Source organism: Lepisma saccharinum, chromosome 11 (assembly GCF_977018435.1).
Source record: "Lepisma saccharinum chromosome 11, izLepSacc3.1, whole genome shotgun sequence".
NCBI lineage: Eukaryota > Metazoa > Arthropoda > Insecta > Zygentoma > Lepismatidae > Lepisma > Lepisma saccharinum.
This window is the reverse complement of record NC_139239.1, coordinates 65,300,094-65,308,975: the sequence shown is the minus strand read 5'-3', so window position 1 is coordinate 65,308,975 and position 8,882 is coordinate 65,300,094.

Genomic DNA, 8,882 nt, shown 5'->3' with positions numbered 1-8,882 from the left:
AATTCCTCCTTGGAGATGGAGGTACTGTAGCCCAGAGGGATTATTGAGAACTGTTTGCAATAGTAAATACTGTATTTCTACCAAAACTGCCTTATGTACAGTGGGATCCACTAGTATTAGTGCAAATTGTCCATGTTTATGCACTTGATTTGACCCAATAAGAGCCTCAACAATCAAAATAAACTGTTGACAAGTTCTGTACCTGCATACATAGACATCCAGTCCTTAAAGAAACAGGATGAGAGAACTAAAAATAATCATGGACAAATTGCACGGTAATTCTCTTGGCTCCCACTATACAATCCTTCGTTGGCAATCCTTTAAGTCTCAGCTGAACCCTTGGTCAATGTCAGTTCAGTTTTTCTAAAAGTTTTTCTCCTTTGAAAAACCCACATATTCCAGTCTGAAAAATTACTTTTTTCAGAATTTCTTTTGCAACTTTCATGTGAATAGTGATAATTTGCTTTCACTGTGCTCTTAGATATTACCAATAAACTTAACATAGCCAAGAAACTATTAAAAATAGGCAAGAAAAGCAAACCACATGAAGGGTCTAGGCATATATAATGTTTGGAACCAGAATGTTAGGTTTCTGTAAGTAAGCAAAATATTTGGATATTGAGTTCAGATTAGAAAGGAAACCTTTGATTACAGTAAATACATTTTTGCTGATTTAAATTTTCCAATTAGTATGCATATTAAAAGGCACTATGGTGAAATGACAAGTGTTGAAAAGTTTACTGGAAAATAACTTGTGTGCAAAGTTATCCCGAGAATGTTATGTAGTAACCCAGGTGTTGGTTTGGGATTGCCTCCTGATAAGCCCATTTAAATGGTCGAGTGAGAGTGCAGGTCAGATTGGTTTGCACCAAACGTGATTCCACTGGGTGGCCTTTTTTTTGAAGGCCTAGAACCAAAGTAGTTTCATGTAGGCAATGGTGATGTGAGAAAACCCTGTGTGAAGTGTACTTGCCTCAATTAACACTCCTGCAGTTTTTCTCTACAGGATATTTGGGCATAACAAAGTTGCAGGTTATCAATATATCCTGTATAAAACACCTTATTACTGACTTAGTTGACTGTGTACAACTAACTGCAAGGATGATAGGCAAAAATGTCAATCTCTATTTCCAGTCTTATCGTCCATTCTATGCTGGTTTTTGCAGATACAAAACTACTGATGTCCTCTACTTATATACAAAACTACTGATGTCCTCTACTTATATACAAAACTACTGATGTCCTCTACTTATATACAAAACTACTGATGTCCTCTACTTATATACAAAACTACTGATGTCCTCTACTTATATACAAAACTACTGATGTCCTCTACTTATATACAAAACTACTGATGTCCTCTACTTATATACAAAACTACTGATGTCCTCCAATTATATACAAAACTACTGATGTCCTCTACTTATTGACATTTTTGTTTCAACTAGTTACCATTTAAAAAAATATAAAAATGAGCGTTTTCCACCATAACTCTTAAAACCTGGAGCAATTTCCACCGAACTTAGTATATGTACATATCACTTTGTATCTTGAAATACTGTTGGGGCAAAACACCCCTAGGGGTGGGGCTGGGAAGGGGTAGACTTAAAAATCGAAAAGACTGATATTAGTGTGGAATCCATAGTTGTCGGGGTTGCCAAGATGAATAGTGACACTCCCAATTTCATTTTATACTATAGTTAGAATTCATTAATTCCTGTGTAATAGCAAATTGTGATAAATAAATACCCAGGCAATCAGTCAATTATTGAAACACAATGAAAATGGTCATGGACAATTTGCCTCCCATTTCTTTTGCTGATTGGTGTACAAGCAGGCCTTACACAACAAATCCCACCCATGACATTGCAAGGTACTGTCATTCTCCAGACCTAGGACAGTGATGTAATATTTTTGTCATCCTTGTGATTGGTGCAAGTATATTAAACTACAAGGGGCAGGGAGATGTTAAATTAGAATTGTGTACCTTATTTCAATAGACTAGTGTCGCTTCACTTTCCAGATATTTTTTTTTTTTTTTTGACCAGCTTACAGATTTGTATACTAGAAGTTGCTGCGGTCACTTACAGTAATTCTACAAGCGCTGCATGTTACAATGCCAGAGGTCCCAGGCATCAGTGTTCATATCACTTTCTCATAGAACTAGCGAAAAGGAGCTCAAAAGTGACCATCAAAATAACCTTTTCATTTTGTATATATTCAAATCCCAAAGAATTATGGTTTCCAAATTGTAAATCAGCTCCTGAATTACTATGATTAGAAATTAGATACCTTTGAATCCAATTAAAAATTAACCAGCAGACACACACAAAGTAGTTACTTCAACATTTGGCTTAAATATCTCTTAACTATGGTAACAATTTCTTTAGTGTGTACCTTCTATAAAAGCAAATTTTTTAAATTTTAGGAATATAAAAGCAAATTTTTTAAATATGTAGGAACAGGTCTGTCTGCTCCCCCTGGGAATTCAGTTTTTTAAAGTTTTATTAACAGCTAATCTAGTTAGTACTGGTATTTGAAAAAAAAAAGTTTGAAAATTCAGGATCCAGTTTAAAATTTGACCTTTTAAACCAAAGGATGTCTGTTGGTATTTTTGTGATGTCTAAGATTAAAATATGAACCGATCAAAACAACGACCCACCACTGTGGCTCCTATGAAACTAAATTGTTTGGTACACCCAAGGACAAAAGAAACAGGTGAATTGTCATCACCAATTTTATTCATTCTCCATTGCACAATATGATGATGAATTGAAATAGACTTCAATAAGCAGAGGGCAATGCCTGTTTCGCACCAACAGAATTTCATTCCTTAAAAAACAGGAAGGTGAATAAAAAGTAATGAAATTAAGGATGGACAGTTTGCTTACCATTATCTTTGCCGTTGGCGATCATTGGCATTTCTAGCAGAAACCCTGAAGCCGTAGCCAGGCTGTGCATAAGATATGCAGGAATGCACAAATTCAACACTACACAAATCAGCACCCCTCTTGCAAATCTAGTTTCTTCTAGAAAAAAATGTGAAATGTACGAAGTTTTGGTATGCATATGTATGGAGTATTTTTGTTGGGCATTAGTTGATAGGTACACCTTGGAATGCAACACAATATGTGTCTGCTAGACATCCTTGTGTTATGTGCCACAGTGCCTATCACCTACTATTTCGTAATATTTCAATTTTTTATTGGACTGTATAAAGGTGATAGTAGTAATACAGTGGGATCTATGAGTATTACCATTCAAATTGCCCATTACTATTTTCATTTTTCTCTTGCATCCTGTGTTTTTAAGCGATGGATTTGTATGTATGCTGGTGCAGAAGGGGTCAACAGTTTTTTTAGGTTTCTTGTAATTGTTGGAGCTCTTATAGGGTCAAATAAAGTGCACAAACAGTGATTGACAATTTGCATGGTAATACTCATGGATCCAACTGTACGAAGTTTGGAACCATTCTGGTGACCAGAACAGGCTTTGTGCTTGTGTTTATTAGTCTAATATATTGCTATTATATCAAAGTTGAGTATCTATAGATTCTTATTGCAATTACTTGTATATTTGAATTTAATGATATTTTATTGGTTGTTATCCATTTATTGATAGATATTTTGGGGTGCAGAACAGTTTTTGAGACTTAATGACATAGTTACAAGTCGCTTGACTGAACTCCCAACCTCAATAGTGAAATTTTTTTGATTCAAATATTGCCAAAGAAAACCAACTAGAACAAAGACTGAAGCCATTTTCAAAGTTATGGTGAGACTTCTCTTGAATGCCTGTGTTGAATTTCTTGCTGGGGGTCTTATACAGATGGAATTTTTGGAATCATTTCCAATTATTTATTTTTTGAGTTTTAAGTTGTATATCACAGATAGGCTCATTGGAACTGGACCTACAGTTTAAAGTGGGACCCAAACTTACGGTTACCAGATCGCTGTAAGGAAAATGTAGGTAATGATGTCCCAAAATGTAGGACACAACATTCTCAATAAAGGACACACAAGTTAGAAAGAAGTTGAAAAATGACGCTTTTCAGTTTAAAAAAAAATAATTCCTAATGAATTTTTAAATTCAAAATTTCAAAACTTGCAATCATACTAATCAATGCACCTCTTTACTACATGATTTAAGTGGTACTTCTCAGGGGAGCCAATTATTCTGAAAATTTCAGGTTTAGTCGAACTATATTTGTTAGTGGACAGTCAAACTCTTTGAAATTATAGGGACCAGTACCAAACAAACATTTTACAGACTTTATGAGAAACTAATTTCTCTCGGGAGTTTGTTGTGCTGATGGTAATTAATGTACTCTCTCAACCTTTGAATTATGACCTGTAATGGTAAACAAATATTCAGCAATTACTGTAATTTAAAATTGTTCGAGAAGTTTAATCTTGGATAGTTTTTAGTTCAATAACAAGCTGTCTACCAATATAACACATCTAGAAATCTGAACTTTTCAGTTTTTCTTAAAATTGAGAAAATAAATATTTATTTAATGAAAACACATACCAAAGGGCCACTTAAGATGAAAACTGAAGCTGAATTTAAAAAGGGACTTAGATCTGTTTTCTCATATTAATGCATCCTGAACTGTGTTCGGCAGACAAGCGAGGCTTTGGTGTCTGGACACCCAGCCAGTATAATCTTATGTGGGACTTGTGTCGGTTGTCCCTATATGTTCGTTACTGTCCCTTCATCCATCCTATCATACCACAATTCATCCTCATCTTCGCGATTAGCCAAAGGGACAGAAAAAAAAGTGATGTAAAATAATCTAAATCAACCAATCAGTTATTATGATAGCAAAAAATTCTTGACAGAATAATAATATTCCTTTTTATTGACTTGTTGATTTGTTTACTTTTTCTTGACTACCATGACTTTCTTGACTGGCAGACACCCTGAATAACTTTGTTCTCTATATCCCTCCTTTACAATCAAATTATATTGAATCAGAATGGGCAACACCTTGTTCCATCAGTATGAACCCTAAGGCAAGAAATTCTGCTCAGGCATTGAACAGTGACGTTATCAGAAAGTGGTCCCAAAACTTGGTTCATTAAATTCTCCTGGTTTCCAGTTTATTTAATAGCAGGAGAAACTTATTTTCTTTTTGGGCAATGACTGAATCAAAATAAATTTCACTTGAGTTTTTAAGCGCAGTCCATAGACTTGTAACTTGAATAATATTTTATGTCACCTATTTTCCTAATTAATATGTGACGCTCACAATGTAGGACATTTATGATACTTTTCAAATTCCTCCCGGATGCCGGACACAAGGCTAAAATGTAGGACATGTCCGGGAAAACCCCGATGTTTGGTAACCCTACCCAAACTGCAATGTGCCTCCACTGGGTATCAAACTGGGACTCTTACCACTATATCATTGGAGAGACCCCATTTCAAGTTATATGAACGATATTGTTTCATATTATTTCAAGTTACGTTAACTGCTGAATATTTGCCCCTCTGGTTATAATGCAAATGTGAGAGTATTTTCATTACCATCAGCACTGGATGAGGGAAATAAATTTGTCATACAATGTGTAAAAGCTTTGGTACTGGCTCAGTATAAGTTTGACTGTTTACATATGTTTGACCCCTAAGAACTGCAACTGAAAACACATGGCTTAGGAAGTGTATAGTACTGTTTACATTACAAGTTCAGCAATTTGGTATTTTAAGAAAGCATGAAAATACTACTTTTAAAATAAAAATGTGAAATGTATCTCAAGGTTACATAAGAAATACAGGGTGAACACAAAAACAGTCCCAAACTACCAAAAGTAGTATTCTGCGGAAATGTTCACACTAGTTGCATAAATTGGAATTACATTGGAACACTCAATGTGCACGCCACATGTTACGTGGAAATCCAGCTCCAATCACACCTCAAGCATATCCAGTAAGATGAAGTTGACAGCTGCACTGATGCGTTCCTGAAGACCATCCAGGGTATAGTGGAACCACAAGCAAAGAAACCTGCGCAGACCCATGCCTCCTGTGCACCATACTCCCGCGTGGAGGGTAGGGGCAGAGTAAAGAATGCTTTCTTATGGCCTGAGCTGAACTGAAAAAGGGAAAGCTGCACTTTTTCGGCGAAGGTTTTTTTCCCTTCGGTCACTCTATAGTGGAGATACATAGACCTGGTCCTTCACGAACCCCCAATGGAAAAAGTCACAAACTGTCATGTCCGGTGATCGTGGGAGCCACTTGCATAGATTTTGATCTTCGGGTCCAGCTCCTCCTTTCCATCGGTGTGAGAGGGTGTTGAGAAAGCTGTGTACAGATTGATGCCAGTGTGGAGGCACCTATGCATTTTGTAGAATGTAGTCACCTCTCATAGAAGGTCGCCTCATCACTAAAATTTATCTTTGTCAGAAAGGTGTCCTCGTCCTTCATTAAAGTGTGGATAGTCCTCGTCCTTCATTAAAGTGTGGATAGTCTCACAAAATGCACGTCGCTTGACCTTGTCTTGTGGATATTACGTTTGAACCAATTGCAGCAGGTACAGGTGAAACTGCAAACGCTTCTGTAAAATCTTGCTTACGGTTGTTTGTGGCACTTAGGAATTACTGCTTTATTTTTCTTCAGTGTCCCAACTGTTGTCAATTGACAATCACGCATCAAACTCATAGCCAGTGGATAACTTGTGTACCAGTTATCAGTTGTTACATTTCTTCTTGTGCCAGATATTGGTTGCACCAAACGCGTGACAATATCCTGTGCTGAATTGCTGACATAATGTGGACCTTTGTTGTTGTGTACCAACATAAAGCTCCATTTTTATGTTGTAGATTGTACATGCATCCACCATTGAAAATATATGAATACCATATTTGTGCAGCTTTTTGGGAAGGTATTGGCGGAAGCTGCATCGACCTCGAAAGGGAACAAGTTGCTCATCAATTGTCACTAATTCACTGGGGACGAATAAGTATGAGCATTTTTTTGTTGTTTGTAAAGTGATCAAACAAATGCTGAATAGCAGCTACAGTACGGACGCGATAAGAAGCGGCGTGCAATCAGAACGCAGAACGGCAGAACGTGACCAAATTCTGTCTCCTCGTTGGCTGCCATGTGGCTGGGGGGTTTCTACGTTGCCACGTTCGCACAAACACACGGACAGGCTAGTCAGCTGTTGGCAAGCTCGGGAAAAAAGCGTCACGCGAAATTAAGCACGTACGTATCAGTATGCTAATATATGTTATTTCCGTCGTAAAGTGATAAATTAACGAATCTAGAAGTTTGAATCTGAAGTTTCTTGTAAGTTGACGTTAACTACACAGCAACCGAAAACCTTCACTGAAAGATCATTTGTGTTTTTATTATGGTACATTGCAAGCATCAGCTACCGGCATCTTTTTACTTATGTTGTATCGTATCACAATTACCAACAAAAGAAAATGCGTCTTGTGTTATGAACAACACTGTGGCAAATCGTTCTCCTTTGATTTCATGCCGCCTCTATTTGCCTTCTTTGTCACGCCGCGATTGTTGAAGCTTCAGAACGTACAAATGAAATGTATTTCTTGAAAATTATGGCAAATTACGTAGAAACAAATTACGTACAACTTCGTTTCGTTAACACGTTTTTAAATTATATTTTGGAGAACCTACAAAAAATCACCTCCAAAACAGAATTTTACAGAACTGAGTTACTGTATTACGGAGAAGAATTTATCAAGAACAAATCAATTGTGTGTGAATTGATTGATTGAGTTGGTGTTTTAAAGTCCACTTTATGCACACTACGGCTAATCTGGAATGGACCTACAGTTGGAAGTGGGATCCGAACCACTATGTGCCTCGACAGGGTATCAAACCCAGGACTACTTGATTACAAGGCTACAACACTTACCCTACCACTGTGCCATCGGGGAGCCACTAGTGGGTGTGTGAAGTGAGATAATTTGGGAGCTATATGAGAATGCAGGCTCTGGCAATACAGAGTTCAATAAATTACAACGAAACGCGTGGCAATTGCTCGATTTCCTTAACATTAATGATACATTTGGTACATGTGTTATTAATGCTTTGAGCTACCTGTACGTAAAAACATAAAAAATGAATGAAAGAACAGAAGTAGTAGTTAAAGAATCAGTTGTTTTTGCTTACCGGCTACCATTACAGTGGCGCTATCCCAAGATCATCTTCATTGTTGGTTGGTAAAGGAACATCTTCATCTGAGCTACTACTGTCACTGCTGTCTTCCCGCCCAAGTGAAATTACAAAATCCTCCATTTGCTGCTCTTCAACTCCCTACTTTTCCCATGCTTCGGAAATAATCTTCCTTGTGTGTTCTATAGCCGAACGCCACCTATCTGCTGTCACATCCCCGATAGCCTGGTCTGTCAATTGCAAAATTTTAGACGGTGTAAAGGGTGGCAAAGTGTTTCTCTGTGCTACCAGCCCTTTGACCTGTGCCCAAATAAGTTTGATTGCATTGTACATACAATGATAAGGCGCGAGACGGACCACCGTATGTCCCGCTTCTTCTGCAAGCTTGTCTATTCGATATATGGGGAACTGGGGTTTGTGTAACATAAGGAGCTGCAGTAGTTCAGCCTTCCTCATGTTTCTGTGGGCTCGCGAAAATCCTGAAGTAGGTCAATCCGGCAACAGCGCGTCGCTACCAGAGTGGGTGGTCCCACGGCGCTTGCTAGCGCGTCCCGACTGTAGTTTATCGAACTGACTCCTTTGTTCCCTATCATTCACATTATCAAAACGTATGCACCTCAGTAGGAAAAGAAACCTTTTGCTTGACATTGTGAGGTTGAAAACAGATGAACCCAGAGAGCTCTTGGAAAACAAGTCCATGTATTTCAATTTCAATTTCAATTTTCCTTTATTAAAGG